The 5,067-nt window shown below is 36.9% G+C and overlaps 1 long non-coding RNA gene across 1 annotated transcript in view; it reads left to right on the forward strand.

The window, feature by feature from the left end:
* The window catches only part of LOC118470114 (uncharacterized), a 29,051-nt gene extending 27,627 nt beyond the window's left edge, over positions 1–1,424 (forward strand). Inside the window, exon 4 of the long non-coding RNA XR_008604424.1 lies at positions 932–1,424. This is a non-coding gene — a long non-coding RNA (uncharacterized LOC118470114). The remainder of the gene's footprint in view (positions 1–931) is intronic.
* Positions 1,425–5,067: the final 3,643 nt, after the last annotated feature.

The following is a 5,067-nucleotide window of genomic DNA, read 5'->3' on the forward strand; positions in this document are numbered from 1 at the left end:
GTGGGTGTCAACAGTGTTCACAGTCAGGTCTGTGGTAACCCTGTCAAAAAACAAAACAGAAAAAAATCTAGATTGTAAATCAACATGTAACCAAAGCACTCTGTGTATAACGCCATAGTATAGGATGTAGTTCAGAAAATGTCATAGTATACTCTTCAAGAATAACATAGTATGGCCTGTAGTTCATAGTATGGCAAAAAAAAAATGTCGGCAAAAAAACCCCATAGATTATTATGTGGTTCAAAAAGCGCAAAATGATAGGATGTTGCCTAAAATTGTCATGTATGATATGTGGTTCAAAAAATGTCACAGTGCAGTATATTGTCAAAATAGTATGTAATTCAAGAAAACATCAGAGTATAATATGTCATCTAAAAAATGCCATAGAATAATAATTTCATTGCACAAGTAAAAGTATAGTAACTTTTAAAACTGTTCGAATTCTTATATGTTGCTAAAAAAACGACAAAAAAACTAAAACAAAAAAAGTCACAGTAATATGTCAATTAAAAAAGCCTATAGTATAGCGTGTTGCCCAACAAACGTCATAGTATAGCATGTCGCTCTAAAAGCGTCACAGTATAGCCTTGAGTCCACAGCTGTCAGTAGGTGAGGAGCAACACAAAAACAGTCCAAATGCTGGTTTCCAGAGGGTTAGACAAGAATTTATTTGAAAGAGTAAGTTTACAACAACACAACATGTGAGGGAGTTAAAAACAAATGGGTGTTAGTAAAATAAAAATGAACAGAACTAAAAGTGAACTTCATGTTGACATTGATGGGCATTCCAACCAGGAACAAAGTAAAAGATAATCAATACAAAAAAAAAACTCTTCCTGTTCACCTCTTAAAACCCAAAAACACAATGCAGTAGCACCCTAAACTAAAACTACCAATGGGTTCCCTGTTTTCCTTTCTGAACAATTCAAAGGTCCCTCTCTATCTCCCCACACATCCACCAACCACTGGAACACATCTCCAAAGTTCTGCCAGGCCAGCTCAGCTTCCCCTCAGAAGAAGTTCCACCAGATGAAGGAGCCTTTTGAGAGGCAGCTGGCATCGTGATTGGACTGTACTTTGGTCTGTTCCAATCCAACTTCAGCTCCAGAGACGGCAGGCGGGACGAGTCAACGGAGGCCTGGTGGATGAAGACATGCAGCTCAGTACAATCCAGAAAACAACAGAGGAGGAGTGCATCAGCCCAGAGCCAGAACAGAGTAGCATCGTATGTCTCTTAGAAAACATCATAGTATAGCCTTTGGTATGAAAAAACGCCATCATATACATCGTATATTGTACAAATAACAAGTCAAAGGAAAGAGACATACATTGTAGGATTGTAGTAATTGTGGGCTGACTGGTTTACTGATTATCAGTATTTTATTTTTTACTGATTTACGGTAATAAATACATTTAAAAATGGCGCTACTTCGGCTCTGAACCTTTATCTACCTGTGGTCGCTCTGTCTTCTGGAGTGATTTGATTGGTTATACGTAATGAATAAAACTCCTTTAACTTAACATCTGTAAACAAAACAAAAACGTATCAAAGTTTTCTGTTAAAGTTTGTGTTCTTCTAAGTTTAACTCAAGATTTTAAATACTTTCATTTACTGCAAATGAATATCTACTCCAAATGTCTCACTGATAATCATTATCAGCCTTAAAAACCCACAAAACACCCCTCTATACTCCACCACACTTAGTACAGTCCAGTTCCCCCTTCTATAAATCTGCTTGGAATCTTCCACTTCCTGTTTGTCAAAGTGGCCTTCTACCTGGACAGGTTTTGTTGGAGCTCATGCAACAAACATTTTGGGTAACTGCACTTTAATATGGATGGATGACACTGAATTAGAGTCTGTTTTAATGACACTGAGTTAAGATGTGTAGCTGTCATTAAATATGAAATTATTTCTCAGAATTCACAGAGAAAAGTCTGAAATGTTTGCTAGGTTAGCATCCCACATGTTCTTTGGCTCAGCTAAAGCTAACTCTCTCCAACTTCTGGATCTCTTGAGTTGCTTGTTGTTAAAATATCTTGCTGTAGGTGCTGAAGCTCAGAAAGTCTGAGATGTTTGTTCAAAATAAGCTCATTCTCAACTCTTATCTGAACTGTCCTCTCTTGTTTGAACTTTCCCAAAACTTAGGAGTTAATAACAGAGCAGCACATCCAGATTCAGTCTCATTTATGTAGAGATTAAACTTTAGTGTCATTCATTGATGTTAAAGTGCAGTTTTTCAAATGTTTGTTGCAAATGCTCCCGACCAAACCAGTCCAGGTGGAAGACGACGCGAAGAGAAAGCTCCAGAGGATGAATATCACACATTTACGTTGGAAATAAATGTCCTTTAATTAGACATTGTCATGCAAATGATGTTCAGATCTTTGAGTACTTTGCTGATGTTTGTTTCTAAATGTTTTTTGACACTCGGCCCCAAAGATTAAAACGTTTTACGGCTCACAAGCTGCAACAATTCACACATTATCAACTATCTTTCTGACTAAACTAAGATAAAAAGTGAAAAACTGCCTGATTCCTGCATCATGAATGTAAATCTTTTTAGTTTTTATGACTGTAAGCTGAATATATTTGGGCTTGACATTTTATAATCCAAAACAAGAAATGAATTACTGGAGAAAACGACAGATTAATGGACAAAGAAAATGTGTTTTCCAACATATATGGCTGAATTACTCCAACATTACAAGATACATAAAATTTTAATTCAATTTTATTTATATAACGCCAATTACAGGTCAAATTGTCTCAAGATGCTTTATTTTTAAATTTTTTTGTCATATTTAAAATATGACAAAGTAAGAAATTTGAACCGCTTGACTAATCCAATTTATTATTTAGTTTTTAAGAGACTATTTGACAATTCAAACTTTCTCCACTAAAACTAATAAACATGAGGTCAAATAGAAGGAACAGTTTTAAATACTGCAGTCCCACGACGACAAGAATAAAGTTTCTCAACAAAAACTAAATCTGCTGGTGGATTCCATGAAAGTCCTAATAAATGATAATAAAGTGTGATACTAAAGGTTTGTGGTGCTAAAAATCTCCAAGTAAAGATATCAAGTTGAACATGTGAATGGAGGTTGATAAAAGTTGATCTCCCTTCATTTCTCTGGAGTCGACTCCATGGATTTTATGGATGGTGGTTAAAGACCTGCTCTTCTAGTGGTCTTCCTTCTAGTCGCTGTAAAAAGTCAGTCTACCCAGCCGACTTCAACACCTCTTCATGACAACTTGTTCTGCCTCCGACCTGGTGGAAACTCCAGAAACTCGGGAAAACCTGTCGAGACTCGAGGAACTCCTCGAGACTCGAAGAACTCGTCGGGCGGGGGAAGGTGTGGTGGGCGGTGGAGGGAGGTGGGGGAGTAGAGGGGGGAGGCCGCCACCCACCTCCCCACCTACTCTCCGCCCTGACTCCACCCAGACTCCGCCTTGGCTCCACCCGTGTGGTCACTTGGAAACTACGATGCCAAAGGGACGACGAAATCATTTCTTTTTATCTGATCTGTAGCTCAGTGAGTTAAGGATTTGCCTATGGAGCTGCAGGTCGCTGGTTCAAGACCAGACACTTCTTAAATTTTCTCAAAATTCTGACAAAGACAAAGAAAGAAAAAGGCCGGTGGTGGGTCTTGAACCAGCGACCTTCCAGTTGGTAGTCACTCTTCTTTTCCCCTGAGCTATTCGCTCAGATACTAAATCTTCTTTTTTTTGCGCATTTATCATCTATTTTTTGTCATTTTCGAGTTTTTTTTTAACTCGAGTCTCGTCTCGACCGTTTTTCTCAGGAGGTTGGACTTCAGCCTTTGTGCTGGAGGGTGGAACCCTCAGTTCCAAGACTTTCCAAGCCTCCAGACCTCCCGAGTCCTCAGGACCTGAGCTTTCACACAGTCTGAGGGCTGAAATTTTCTAAGTCCCACAGTAGTTCTCTGTTAGATTGAACTTTCAGACAGTCCAAGGACTGATATCTTCTAAGTTCCTGAGTAGTTCTCTGTTAGTTTGAACCTTCAGACAGTCTGAGGGCTGAAATTTTCTAAGACCCACAGTAGTTCTCTGTTAGATTTAACTTTCAGACAGTCCAAGGACTGATATCCTCTCAGTTCCTGAGTAGTTCTCTGTTAGTTTGAACCTTCAGACAGTCTGAGGACTGAAGTTTTAAAAGTTTCTCAGTAGTTCTCTGTTAGTTTGAACCTTCAGACAGTCTGAGGACTGAAATTTTAAAAGTTTCTCAATACTTCTCTGTTAGTTTGAACTTTCTGGTGAACAGAAGCCTTAAAACTTATGACCATGAGTCTTGATTTCACATTTAGACCATCCATCTGAGTTCTTCTCAGACCTTCACCTGTGGGTTTTTTAGAAATCCTGAACAAACTTTGATTCACTTCACTGAACAGTAACGTTTGTGGAGATCAGAAGGTAACATTAGTTTGATCAATGCCTTCAACTACTAGTAGACTTTATCTGGAAATCAGTTTAGTTTTCTGAAATGAGTTCTTAGTAAATCTGTCCACAATCAAACCAAGAACATAGAAAGAGGAAATGTTTGAAGAAACAACGATGTTTTCATTTCAGACTAGAAAATGCTTTCAGACCCTTATCTGTTTTTGCTCTTTTTGATCGTTTTATTGTCTCTTCTGTTTAATTTGATCTTCTAAAGTTTAACTGTTGTCTTTTCAAATGTTTTGTCTTTAGTTTGATTCTTCTTAAATGTTTAGTTTTGCTCTTTTCTCACCTTTTATTCTTTTCTCATGTCTGATTTGATTTCCAAATGTTTTGTCTTTTTAATGTTTAATTGTTTTTTCAATTGTTTTATCGGCTTGTTTGAATGTTTTTTTTCTTTCCCAATATTTAATTTTTCGATTAAATCTTGAAGGTTTTTCTTTTTAAATGTTTTACCACCTTTTAATGTTTAATTTTCTTTTTAAATGCTTCATTGTATTTTCTGTTTAATTCCTATTTGAAGTTTTATTGTCTTTAAGGTGTAATTTTCTAATTAAACATTTAATTTTTTAATTAAATGTTTTGTCTTTTTAAAGGTTTAATAA

This window comes from Amphiprion ocellaris, chromosome 16, assembly GCF_022539595.1.
Source record: "Amphiprion ocellaris isolate individual 3 ecotype Okinawa chromosome 16, ASM2253959v1, whole genome shotgun sequence".
Taxonomy (NCBI): domain Eukaryota; kingdom Metazoa; phylum Chordata; class Actinopteri; family Pomacentridae; genus Amphiprion; species Amphiprion ocellaris.